Source organism: Syzygium oleosum, unplaced genomic scaffold (assembly GCF_021117445.2).
Source record: "Syzygium oleosum isolate NSW1041296 unplaced genomic scaffold, Sole_v2.1 Sole_v2.01, whole genome shotgun sequence".
In the NCBI taxonomy this organism is placed as follows: Eukaryota; Viridiplantae; Streptophyta; class Magnoliopsida; order Myrtales; family Myrtaceae; genus Syzygium; species Syzygium oleosum.
Window position 1 is genome coordinate 14,911,572 of NW_026607485.1, and position 14,479 is coordinate 14,926,050.

At 40.8% G+C, this 14,479-nt stretch overlaps 1 long non-coding RNA gene and 1 pseudogene across 1 annotated transcript; both read right to left on the reverse strand.

Moving 5' to 3' along the window:
- Positions 1-1,790: 1,790 nt before the first annotated feature.
- Positions 1,791-4,396, reverse strand: LOC115679791 (zinc finger CCCH domain-containing protein 48-like; annotated as a pseudogene).
- Positions 4,397-5,955: 1,559 nt separating this feature from the next.
- LOC130139739 (uncharacterized) lies at positions 5,956-7,120 on the reverse strand. The gene is made up of 2 exons (XR_008817839.1): positions 6,514-7,120; positions 5,956-6,135 (listed from the first exon to the last, which is right to left on the reverse strand). It is a non-coding gene; the product is annotated as an uncharacterized LOC130139739 (long non-coding RNA).
- Between the last annotated feature and the right edge of the window lie 7,359 nt (positions 7,121-14,479).

A 14,479-nucleotide genomic window follows, 5' to 3' on the forward strand; every position in this document is an offset into this window, starting at 1 on the left:
TATATTGCGATCGCAATACTTGTTGACTTATGAATGTACGTTGTGCCTTTATTATGGATCACATTTTTAAGACCATGACTTCCAAACCCATTTTGCACTTGCCATAAATTTGAATTTATGGGTATTTTGTGCCTCCCCATATTGACAGTTTTTGTCAAAAAGAAGATTCTTTCACTCCTGTCACACTAACTTTGAGCAGGTGGACGAGGGATGCTGAGAAGAAGAGTGACAATGGAGAAAATAACCTTGGCGCTGTTGATAGCAACGCTCGAGCGTCGGCGAACGGAAGCACTTTTTGCAGGCAATACATGGTAACGAAATAGCTGCTTGGTGAACTTGATCGCCATCGACAACGAGGATGACGGGATTGATCAAGTTGAAAGTACAAATCCAGTTTAAGCAACTAGGAATATAAGCTCGGTGGATCCACCATGTGCAGTTGCCGAAGGACGCGGTTGATCTTTACGGTTGAAAGGAAGCTTCAAGATGACTCTGAAGACTTGTTCTGCTTGTATGGCAAAGGGCTATACAAAGACCACTTGCCTAATATGGTTGAGGTGATGTAGATCTTCTAGTTTCTGTTACAAGGTTGAACAATGTGAATTCATTCTAATTCGGTTTCTTTACATGTACACCGAGTGCGAGCTGCAAATCTTGCGCGAAAGCTGCATATATCACCAGTTCATTTGAGCCTCCGGCTTCTACGAATGGCACTTGGAAAAAACTGTTTCGTTTCAAACATATATATTTTTTATGTATGATTACTTCATTTTTTGGGAGGTTATAATGTCTAATATGATAATTAGTCAATATAGGAATCGGTTCATCTGGGAAAGAGGACAAGTTCGACGAAATGTAGATCGGGATTGTGGACCTACTGAAATTGTGGTATGTTACCCACTTAGCTTTTATCCATTTGTCAGTTTACATTTGTTTCAATGCTCTGTTCTGATTAGTTTTCTTCTGCTTGTTCTTTTACCTATGGCCACATCGCTTGCTCATTGAGGTTATAATCTGTTGCTTTTTTTGCCCCATTTCTAAGATTTAATTCAAGATTTGACGCTTGCTGCTTCACGGCGAAGTCACACCATGGGCGAGGGGTTGTGACATTCAAGGGTCGACGGTGATGATATTATGCTATTGATTTTCATGAACCTCACATATAGTAATTTTTCTATGCTATACAGGCTGATGTTGAAGGTCGTTCTACAAGTTGTTTCCGGATTGATGAATGCTCAAGAATATCGCAGTGAAGTGATGGTGCTTTATCGTACATATTTGAAAAATAAGTACAGTATACCATTCGTTCCATTTGCTGATGTTACTCATCATTTTCAATCAAAATGATGATTTTGACCGATAACAACTGCACACATCATTCAACTACACGGGAAAGGTTTTGAAGATGAGCGTGAGAGGATCCTTGATAAGCATCATACCCGTGACAATGATTGATTGAAGAAGATCAATTTCATTCCTGAGAAGTAGGTTCCTGCTTTTGTGCGCGGCACTCTGTTTGGCCAAATGTCTACAACTCAGAGAAGTGAAAGTTTGAATAAGTACTTCTCACATTATGCCAATGCCAGCACACCAGTAAGCTATTAGTTATTCAGCTTGCGAATGCTCTTAAAAAATTTCAAGACCATGACGACTTCCAAACCCATTTTGTACCTAGCCAAAAACTTGAATTCGACTAGAGGATTCTTTCACTCCTATCACACTAATTTTGAGCAGGTGAACAAGAGTTGCTAAGGAGATGAATGACCATGAAGAAATTAACCTGGGTGCTGTTCATGACAACGCTCGAGAGTCAGCGACATTAAGATTCACTAGTGCGATGATAAATTCGCTAGGATTACCGGACAAAGTTACATGTTCACAGAAGCCCTTTTTGCATGCAGTACATGGTATCAAAAAGCTGCTTGGTGGACTCGATCCCATTTTCACCATGTGCAGTTAACAAAGGACGGCCTTGATTCTACAGCTCAGAGGAAGCTTAGAGAAGACTCCGAAGACTTGTTCGCTAGTAAGACAAAGGATCATACAAAGACCACCTGTCCAATATGGTTGACTATAACATGCACACTCTATTGGCTCAAAAGACAATTAGAAAGTAGTGCCATATCTTCATCATTTATTTTCAGTAGTTCAAATCCAATGAGTTCCAAACAGTCAGCATCTCCCATAAAGAAGAGGCCTTCAGGAGCTGTCTGAGGAGTCCTAACTTGTCCTCTTGAGAATATCTTCCCCTTTTCGGTGAACCTAAATACGATGCACTAAGTACGCCAACCAGAAGAAGAGATAAAAGGATGTAAAACCTATTACAGAAATTAATTTGAACTTACGATGGGAGCTTGCACAAGCGAACAAAGTTGTCCTTGCACGCACAGAGAAGGATCGGCTTACCCTGTGCATCATTCACACTTGACACTGCAAGAATACCCTGCGCCAGACAAAATGATATTGGATATTACATCACTTCCGTGAGACTAGGAGCGCAGTAAGAAACTGACAAAGCATTGCCAGGTGGAAGAAGATGGGGTCAGAAAATTCATTTCTTCTCACATAGAGCAAGCACATGAAAGGAACATGACAATATGGCCAAACTACAAAGCTTCATTCCACATTATTCAGATTGTTATTCTTTAGCTGCAGATATTAAATCGAAAAGCAGAGAAAATTTTGCTCACCGCGGTCTAGAACTGTAACAACAGGTTCATGTGTTCACACGCTTCACTTATATGAAGTCAATAAAACAAAACACGAGCACCAAAAAAAAAACAATTTAGCAAGCAACATACGTGGTCCTCTGATGTGTATAGGCAACTTCCAAGCCGCCTCCTTCGGTTGCAACCCAGATCTTAACTGTCTGATCCAATGAAGATGATATCAAGTACAGGTCCAGCAAAGAAGTGACATCACCGCATCAGTATCTCCAACAAGTTCTCAAACACACTCCAGAGTGTGCAAGTCCCAAGCCTGCAAGGGGCACAAGGAGGAGTATGCGAGGGGTCATAACGATTGTACAGTGGAGCAAGGCAGAACAATAAAGAAAGAAGGCATGGCAAACCGATAGAAGTGATTCAAAATAAAACTTATACTACAATGGCCAAGCCATGCCTTTCCAGAAAACACACAACTAGATGAAATCAGGGGGAGAGACATCTCTGATAAACTAGCTTACCCTTATGGTCCGGTCAATGGAACCTGAATACAACCGGTCGCGCCCAACAGTTAATGATACCACCCCCCAAGTGTGACCTTTGAGAGGTGCAGCCATCTGAAAAGGATCAGCCTCCGTACCTCCTTTCCATACCAAGATAGCACCATCCTGGAAGCATAGTTTGTTGCGTTTAAGTCATCGAAAGCCAATAAAATTCAGCAGAAGTATACAGAAAGAGGCAGTCAGTGATCATATGAACGTTGACTTAGGTTGTTCCACACTCACTTGAAGAAGAAGAAGAAGAAGAATATCAGCTCTAAACCAAAAATCCACCCTCACACTCAGAATCAACTTTTATCGCACTTATGCTGCTAATTCACGGAGGAACGAGATTCTAAAGAAACAGACTAGACAAAATTCCAGCAGCTAAGTGACCTAATTCGACATTAAATTCTTTCTAATAATAAATTACCTGGACTCCGGCAAAAAGCATGTTATTAGCAACTTCCATAGTGAGGACCTGTCCTGGTCCACTGAGATCGTAGCTAGCACCATTCTGGATATTCCATGCCTACAAAAGATACAAGAGAAAGCAACAAATTAAAGCTCAGTAAATGCCAAAGAAGATTATAACAAAGGGACGGAAGAGACCCAGCAAACTGCTCACCTTAACAGTATTAGGCATGCCAACAAACACCCATGGAACTTTGCAAGTAAAACATCCAACTTCTCCTCCCAGGTTGATCGCTCGAACACACCGACCAGTGTGACAGTCCCAGATTCGTACTGTTCCATCATTGCTTCCTGAGAAGAGCTTAGTAGATCCAGAAGGAAGTGCTATTCCAGAGACACCCTGCCATAAAAAGCATTGGGTGAGTCTAGATCAACTTTTATGCCAGAGAGGCAATAATATTTCGACATCTTTAATTAGCATAGGACGGAAACAAATTGGGGTATGATAAAATTTTCTCCAGCAGGATATAAGAGAGCACGCAAAAGCAACAACCAATCTGTAGATAGTACCTTTTTATGCCCCTCAAGGTTAGCCAACATGGCAAAATTATCACCAGGAAACCACGCATGCAAGAAAGCACACCCATCACGTGTCTTTATGTTGTCTTTTTCGTCCTCGCTGTCTTCGCTGATCAGAAGATCCCAACATTTTCCCACCTCCTTGAGGCAATGCATTATCCACATAAGCTTCTGATGTTTAAACATTCCAAATATGAAAAAGAGGAAAAAAAAAAAAACAACAACAAAGCGCAATCAAGAAGAAGCAAAAGACAGAAACCGATCCTGGAACCCGGACTCTCATTGGACTGGTATGGGGCCGTTGTTGACAGAGGCGGAAGGGGCAGCGAAGAGCTTCCTCTCCCCGGTGGAGGAGTTGTCGTCATCACCGGCGGAACAATGAACTCCGAAAACCAGCACCACCAGGTTGTTGACCCCAGAACAGGGGTGATCCCCACCATTCTTGAGCGCGACCGGATTGGAGGCGGCATGTCAGGCACCAGAGGAAGGGGATGGGAGGTTGCTTGTCCATATGTTTGAGTTCCACATAAAGATATTTGGTAATTGACATACTTGAGAGAGACTCCATATGATAAGTACTCAGAATTAGGTCTGTCGAACTCAAGATTGAGCCAACACTTGATTTTAAACAACTCACTCAGATATCCAGAACAAACTAAAATAAATTAACCCTTGCTGTGCACACAAAAAAAAAAGAAAAAAGAAAAGGAACTAAACATGCTATAAGTCTTGCGAAACGTTTGAATCCATTGTCTAAATTTCGAACTCCATCTGGATTGCTGCTCCAGCTCCATACACTTGAGTTAGGCTCAAGTAAGTAAAGATGTCGTTTGACTGGCTTGCAACTCTAAAAGGGATTGCATCAACTTTCTGAAAAATTCTCATTCATGGTGGCCACATTATAGTGTAAATGATGACCACTGTAAAAAATGGCGTCAATGCCTTGCTTGGAGATCATTTATAGATTTTTTTTTTTTTTTGGTAAAGCGAGATCATTTATAGATTAATGCCAGTATTTCCAAGAAAGAATATCGTATTCATTAATTTCACGTAAATTCCTGCATAACAGCATTTAACTATAGTGAAGTCAATGAGCACTTAAAAATAGATTTCTAAGAAGATCAGCGAAACAGAAACGTACAGTTCATCACTTCATATTAAACAACATAGCAACAAAAGAACAAAATAGCGGGTTGGCATACCTCTGGCTGTGTCTCTGAGATTATATACTTATCAAATCAAACACCACGAAAGAATTATTCTACACCGAGAATTGCTCACCCAAACAAACATTTAAAGTGACTTCACAATCATCAACATGGAAGCCTAAGAAAACAGAGTTGTTCCACTCCCTTACGAGTTAGAAAGAAGAATCCACAGCTTCAATTTCAAAGGAAAAGGTGGGAAATGAAAAACCAGTAGAGGCAAACAGAATAAGGCGAAATTACCATGATGCAAAATCGGAAAATACAAGAAACCTAATTAAAAGAGAGAATAGAGGTAAGGCTGACAATAAGATCTTACCATCACAGCAAGATCAATTTTGCACATGGAATCAACAACAAAGTATTTTACAGAAAGTAGCCGGCTTCATTTGGTTTGTAAACCAGGATTAAATAAAAATTCAGAAAAGATTGATCAAATATTCCGCAAAGCCGATCAGTCTTGAGAAGCTATGATCAGGCAAGCATATGGAGTGGGAGTTTCACCAGCAAGTTCAGTAGTCTTGACTTCTTGCTATGCAAAAGATAACCACATGATTTAAAGATAATTTTTTCAGCTACATACTATTTAGAACTCCAAGTCGATAGTACAATACAATGGATAATGATCAAATAAAATGAATGACCCGCCAGCTTCAAAATCCCTATCCATTCCATATTCAACAACAAAACCATGACGAGAATCCAGGGTGAACCTGCCAACTTCTGAATACAAAACTGCAAAAAAGAACTAAAGTTTTCAGGTCTAGAATACATCATGCACATCCTCCCTCTATATATCACAGAATAAATAGTTAGATCATGTTACCCCTAGCTATGCAACGAACAAAGTCATCCATCGTTCTGGCAGGCATGGTCTCCAAACCAAAGTCATCAATGACAACTCCATATTAATTAATTGTATTTGTTCGCATGATCCTGAAATTTGTGTCATTGACCCATCTTTCAAAGTTCTCTACCTAAGCAATCAGAACCTGATAGGACAAGACAACTACTAAAACTCAAGCAGAAAGCAGAGTGCCGCATAATGGCGAGAAAAGTGAAACTATAACATTTCACAGGCCCGTGTCTGAAGAATCACAAATACATAAATACCCGGAGTGGGTTCAGTATGTATACTTCTAAAACTCTCCTCTGTCTCTTCCTTCAACGCTTTCAGAAACGAGGGCACAAAGAAAACCATATTGATAGAAATGGGTTAACAAATCAGCACCAAAAACCCAATCACAAGTCACTGAGCCTAATCGCATTCGAGAGAAAACTACTAAAGAGAAAGGCAAAATCAAGAAAGACTACTACCCTGCCCAAACCAAGATACCGTCTTGGCCACTTCCGGCGAGCTTCCCCGTTAGGGATATGACCTCCAGCGAACCGGCACTCCGACTCCTCAACCCCCATTCCCTCCTCCGGCAAGATCCCCGCAAAATCTTCGCATTCCCGCTCCATCTTTCAAACTCAGCCTCAGACTTCCCACAAAATCAAGAACGATGAAAAGCCCCTTTCCTTCTCCCTCCTGCATCGCTTCCCTAGTCTCTCCTCGCCGCCGCCGCCGGAGACGACGCCGGGCAAGCGCGAATCTGCCGCCGGAGCAGCTTTCGCCGCCGCCGGGAGGAGCGGGGAGTCGGAGCGCCGGTTCGCCGGGCTCCTGCCGCAACGAGGAAGCTCGCCAGAAATTGTCAAAACGGCATAGATGAGAGAGATGGGGGGATGAACGGAGTGAATGGAAGATATTTTAAAACTGATGCATCCATTTTTGTACTGTAATAAATTTTTATTTTTACCGCATTGTCTAATTAACAAGAAACCAGATATTCACGAAGTAACTCGAAATGTATACTCAAGAATGAAGAAAGAAGAACAATAGTATGTCTTGCACGTGGAAGATGCAGAGTGTCCAACCGGTGGACATTGTTTGATCTCATCAAACGTATACAAATTCTTAAAGTAGAAATTAAAAGGCATTGAGGAAACGGAAAAGGAACACCAAGAAAAACGGAACAATGACACAAATGATTTTTGATGTTTAGTCCAATGTGCAATGTTGTTCATGGACTTTAAATTTGTTAAGTATAGTCCATGGACTTTTGGTAGATGGTCAATATAATTCATAGACTTTATGAAAATATTCAATGTTGTCATTCTTTTAATTTAAGTTTATGGACAACATCGAACATTACAAAATTGAACATGTATCAAAGTTCATGAATCACATTGAACATGTTAAAAGTTCAGGGTTTATATTGCATATTGAGCTAAAATTAATGGATCACATTGAATAAATTTAAAATCCAAGGACCACATTACATATTGGATCAAAGTTTAAGGATCATCTGTGTCATTTACTCAAGAAAAACTTACTCCATCCGTCGACTAACTCCCCTTCTCTTTTACTCTATCTTCTCAGGTGCATCATCCACTTCGACTTCAGCCATCACCTGACGCGACCACTTATCTGCGATGAACGAAGTCGAAGAGAGTGATGGCCCCAATAACTGGACATTAATGATTGGGATCGTTCTTATTGTAAGGCTTGTTCTTAGGTTTGTTGGTTTTTTTTTTTTTCAGTGGGACGAATCTTGGAAATCGACCATTCACAGTTGCATCTCTCTCTATTTCTATGGGAATGGATTGGGGAAGGTAATTGGCGAGCGGGAGGAGGGACAAAGTGGTTAATAAGGAAAAATTCGAGGATGTTTGTCATTAAAAATTGACGCCAAACTTGTGATGGTAACCGAAAGTTGAATGCTGGATGAATGATTATTGTTAGGTGCACCATTGTGTAACGAAAGAAATCACATATTTACGGTTAGACGAATGACATGCGTATTTGATTTAATTTTATAATCGAACGCTTTTACATGTCAATAATAATCGATAATTAACGCACCGGGCTTCACCACGTGTCGAGGGATTAACGTTGTCTGGATCCAATGCGGTGTGCCTATTTTCTCCATTTTTTTTCCTTTTCTGTCAATATCTTTCCTTGATAATAAAAAAAAAATCAACCTTCATCCAAGATTCCAAAGCACCAATTACGGAGGTTCCCAATGTCAAATGGCTCACCTTCTCCTGCAAATCTTGAACTCAAGGAATAAACAAAAAAAAATATATTGTAGATTATTGTACTTAGGAAAAATTACAAATAATGACTTGAAGTGTCATCGTTTTCTCAAATAAGGATATGAAGTGGACATTATTTCAAATAAAGGGCCTAAAGTAGCCAAATCGTTTCAAATAAGAGCCTGAAGTGACCAAGTCTTCTCAAATTCGGAGAATGGGTATTTTAGTCAAAAAATTTAAAGTATATATTTTTTAATTTTTTTTTCTTTTTCTTTTCTTTTTCCTTTTTTGTTCCCTCTTCCCTCCCTCGGCCATTGCCTGCGTTGTGTGAGGGTTGCCCTTGCCTGGGCGGGGGACCTTCGGCCTTGCCTGGCCTCGCCAACCCAAGCGAGGGCATTCCTCCCTAGATCCGACTCTCGTTGCCCTCGCCAGCCCAAGCGAGGGTGAGGGTTGCCCTCGCCGAGGTTGAGTGAAGGCCGCCCTCACCTGGGTTGGGCAGGTGAGGACGGCTCTCACCTGAGTCCAGTGTCCGACGAAGGGAGAGGGAAAAGAAAAAAGAAAAAGAAAAGGAAAAGAAAAAACAGAAAAAGGAAAAAAGAAAGAAAGAAATTCAAAAAAAGTAAAGGACAAAAATGCCCTTCAACCAGCAAGGTTAAGCCCTTCTTTGAGACTAATATAGCCACTTTATACCCTTTTTTGAGAAAATAAGGGCACTTCAAGTCCTTATTTGAGACAAAATCCATTTCAAGCCCTTATTTGAGAAAATAAGAGCATTTCAGGTAATTATTTAGAATTTTTCCTTGTATATATATCGAAACTTTATTTTTCTGCTTAGATATCTAGAAGTGATTTCATTGGTTTTAATCATTTAATGGAAAAGAAGAAAATTTCAAATAAATGCCTGAGTGGGGCCGTTTTCTCAAATGAGCCTTATGAGCAAATGGTCTTGGTAGTAGACCAATCCTAAGCTCAGTGCTCCTACTTTATCACAAGCTCCGCAATGAATAATATTATTGATTGATCTAATATGAATTAAGGGTATCGTATTGGTCGCCAACTTGCAATTTTTAAGTCTTATGCTTCGTACAAGGAGAACTTGGTTCGAAAAATTATTACACGTGATGAAACACTGGTATATACGAATTCACGAAAATCAAATGGCATAAATGAAAAGCGAGCAATATCATCACTGTCGACCATGAATGCCACGAAAAACTTCAAATAAAAAAAATGCCACAACCTTTCCTTCTCATCGAAACCACATCTGTCATCTGCTAAAAATGCGACATGTCTAAATTGTTCAAGAGATTCTCTTCTTCATTGGAATAACTGAGGGCCTCCCCCATGGCTCGACCTTATGAAGCAGCAAGCAATAGACAATGTCATAACTTCAATGAGCAAGAGATGTGGTAATGGGAAAAAGAACAAGCAGAAGAAAACTAATTAGAACAGAGCATTGAAATCGATGTGAACAGACAATGCACAAAAGCTAGTGTGTCACGTACCACAAGTCCAGGAGGTTCACAATCACGAGCTACATTTCCTCGAGCTTGTCCTCTTTCCCAAACACCGATTCCTACGTCGATTTATATCATGTCGGACAATATCGCCTCCCAAAAAATGAAGTAATTATACATCAAATATATAATTAACACAAGACGGTTTTGTAAGTACCGTGGACGTAATAGCCGGATGCTCAAATGAACTACCGATATGAGCAGCTTTCGAGCCAGAACCACACCTGCCACTTGGTACAGATAAATAGACAGATTAGAATGAATTCTCTTTGTTCAACCTTCTCACAGAAAATAGAAGGTCTACATCAATAGACCCCCACGTTAATGATGTTCAACTTGCCTACCTCGACCATATTGGACAGGTGGTCTTTGAATGACCGTGTCTTACAAGCAGAACGAGTCACCTGAGTCTTCTCTAAGCTTCCTTTGAACCGTATAATCGAGGACGTCCTTTGGTAACTGCACATGGTGGAAATTGGATTTGTACCTTCGAGTCGATTGATCCTGTCATTCTCGAGTTCCAGGGCATCAAGTTCCCCAAGCAGCTTTGAAGTACTTATTCAAACTTCCACTTCTCTGAGATGTAGACATTTGTGCCACGCACAAAAACAGGGACCTGCTTCTCACGAATATAGTGTTGGGATTTTGGTATCCAAATCCCATAGAAGGTAAATGAGAAGTGTGGTTCAAACAGTTTTGTTTTTCACCGAACAGACATGTTGGTTCAGACAGTTTTGTTTTTTACCGAACAGACATGTTTTTTGGTTTGGAATTTTATTTTATTTTATTTTATTTTTTGGACAGATATGTTTGTTCGTGATTGTTCGCCCATTTATTTTCGGACAGATATGTCTATTTGTGAACCGAACAAAACTTTTCGGTTCTTCATGACTCTTCATTGTTTTTAAATAAAACAAAAAACATTTGTGTTTTGGCGGGGCATTTTTCTACTGCTCTCTTTTTCTTCATCATTGTCATTCGTGAGATTAATCTGCAAAGTTGCATTCAAAGGTTTCCTTTGAAGCAGTACCGCTTCATAGGAAAGGCGATCCGTTCTATCCTGGGAGGCAATTGTTCAAGAACCTTGGATACCGGTGGAGGGGACAGATTGTCTTAAGGACACAATGTGAATTCGTCAACGTTCGGATTACTCATCTGCACTTTCAGGTTTGTCGAACAACTTTGTTTTGCACATACGAACACTTCGGAATCAACAATCTTAAGACAATTTGTTTGTTTGTATAGTTTCCTTTTCAATAATTTTTGTCTTCGTAATAGAAATGGCTACAACATCGATGACGCCTATTGTGTCTGTTCCGACTCATGGAGAGAAGCCAGAAAAGTTCAATGGGGCTGATTTCAAGAGATGGCAACAAAAGATATTGTTCTACCTCACCACTTTGAATTTGGCAAGATTCCTCATTGAGGATGCTCCTAAGTTGGATGAAAGAGAAACAAACAAGGAAAAGTTTGCTGCTGTAGATGCATGGAAGCATTCTGACTTCTTGTGTCGCAACTACATTCTCAATGGTCTGGACAATTCCCTCTACAACGTTTATAGTCCGCTGAAAACGGCTAAGGAGTTGTGGGAAAGTTTGGACATGGTGGTGTTGATGATATCAATCTTACTACTATGATATCTGAATGCAACATGATGGGAAACCCTAAAGAATGGTGGATTGATACTGGAGCAACTTGTCATATATGTGCCAATAAATCAATGTTCTCATCTTACATGCCTGTGGAAGGTGATGAAAAACTCTACATGGGTAATTCATCGACCTCTAAGATTGAAGGTATTGGAAAGGTTGCTCTGAAGATGACATCTAGGAAAATTGTGACACTAAACAATGTGCTACATGTGCCAGACATACACAAGAATTTAGTGTCCGGATCTCTCCTTAGCAAGAATGGTTTCAAGTTGGTGTTTGTATCTGATAAGTTTGTACTCTCCAAAAATGAGATGTATGTAGGAAAGGGTTATCGTAGTGATAGTCTGTTCAAGTTAAATGTAATGACTGTTGCACCCAATGATGTTATGAATAAAGTTGTTTCTGCTTATGTGCTTGAGTCTCCTGATATATGGCATGCTAGACTAGGACATGTTAATTATAAGTCAATAAAGAAATTAATGAACATGAGGTTATTGCCAAAATTTGACTGTCCAAGTGAAAAATGCCAAGTGTGTGTTGAATCTAAGTTTTCTAAGCCTCCTTTTTATTCTATAGATAATAGAATCACAGAACCTTTAGATTTAATACATACAGACATATGTGATATGAAAGAAATACCGTCAAGGGATGGTAAGAAGTATTTTATCACTTTTATAGATGATTGTTCGAGGTATTGTTATGTTTATTTGCTTAGTAGCAAAGATGAGGCTATGAATGCTTTTAGAACTTACAAGTCTGAAGTTGAAACTCTATTAAATAAGAAAATTAAAATGATAAGAAGTGATAGAGGAGGTGAATATGAATTTCCTTTTAAAGAAATTTGTTCAGAATTTGGTATTATTCACCAAATTACTCCTTCTTATGCGCCATAAGCTAATGGAGTGGCGGAAAGGAAAAATCGATCTTTAAAGGAAACAATGAATGCATTGTTGATTAGTTCTGGTTTATCACAGAATTTGTGGGGGGAAGCTGTCACGCCCCAAATCCTATCGAGCTCGCGACATCCGCCACTGGTCGATTTTACGACATCCCAGGAATTATCGCCGACCTCAAATACGATCATCAGAGATTTAACGCACGGCGGAATCCATAATTAACCCGGACAATTAAACTGGGGAGAATATTCAGGTAGAATACACATATTTCTTTTTATTACCCACTTATAAAATATTTACAGATTACAACCACCATAAGCACCAGCACACTGCAATTTAACCACCAGTACACCAAAAAGATCATTGACCTGGTATGCTGACTTAAAAAATGGCACTCATCCAAAACACCTATTCTTAACCCCTACATTAGTCCCTATGCCCCTTGCTAGGCGTCCATTCCGAGTCTGACTCCTCGTCCCCTGAATCTGAACTCTCCTAATCGGTCTATTGCTCTGAGGATTCCGACTCTGCATTAATCTCAATCGGGTGATTGATATCGCCCGATTCAGCTGGAATTGCATTCTGATACTCATCAGCCAGAAAATCGAAGAAATTGATCTCAGGTACGTAATTAGGATCCATGTATTCCTCAAACGGGAGTATATACTCCGGGTCTCCTACAGGCTCTTCCGACTCCTTCGACTCGTTCTCGGGTTCTGCCTCAGGCTCCACTTCCTCTGGTTCTTCTTCCTCTGGTTCCTTTTTGGGGATTGGTTCTAAGTCTATGTCCATCAGGTCATCTTCAGCTTGCGATGCTTCGGGCTCGGGCTCATACTCAGCCTCCGAAGATCCCTGAGCGGCGGGTGCTGGATGCATCCGAGATTGCGCTACGCTAACCTCCGTACTGGTCAACTCTCCATCAATCGGGGGTACGGCAGTCGGGTCCCAATCCCTAACTAAATAGAACGGAACATCGAAACCCCTAACGGGCCCGAACTCATCCCCGTCAGCATCCCGGAAGAACCAGGCCGAATATACATGGGTTTCCCACAAAGGTAGTCCTACCTCTACAAATACGGTAGTAGTGTACCTAATCCAAGTCACGTTATCTTGCATAGGGAATTCTGCAACATCGTTCTCGGAGTGCACTGGTACCCAAAAAACGCACTGGTGGCGGTGGTGGGGGATTCATGAGTCCTGTCGGGGTTCTAAAATTTTTGGTTGAAACAACCGTGAGAACACTTCTCAGTAAGTTCACCCCTAAACCCCACCTAGGCTATCACGTACCTCTAGACAACTACACAAACACAAATCACACACAAACGCCAAATCGACACATAGCAGGCTCATCAATTAATTTACCTGACTTATCTTGCTTGCACCCTGCACGTTAGTCGCAGTCACATTATAAGCAATCACATGCATGATTAATTCTCATTCTCGCGCATTTCCGTTTGCCTCATCACATTCCTTTCCGTACTACTCGCCAGTGACCCACGTTGCAGTACACGCCTCAGGCCCACTACGACTATCTCATCACCACACTCCAGACCCGCGTTACAGTACACGCCTCAGGCCATGTTTCTTGCCCGCGTAAACGTACACGCCTCAGGCTCAACATCTACCACCTATTGCGCAACCCGCGTTGAAGTACACGCCTCAGACTGGCAGTCTTCCGGTAATACTGGGCATTGTCCCGCGTTGAAGTACACGCCTCAGGACGGGACAAATTCCACGATCACCCATGCCATCTCATATTCACTTTCTTACTTATGCACATGCTCAACAAGCATTTGCCACACACAATTGGCCCTTCACATGTGGCCCGTGCACGCATTAATTACACGAAATCCATGCACACTCAGCATTTGACATGGCCAATGATAATAATTAAAATAATCTGGCCCACGCGTGCACCCAACAGGCATAATTAAGT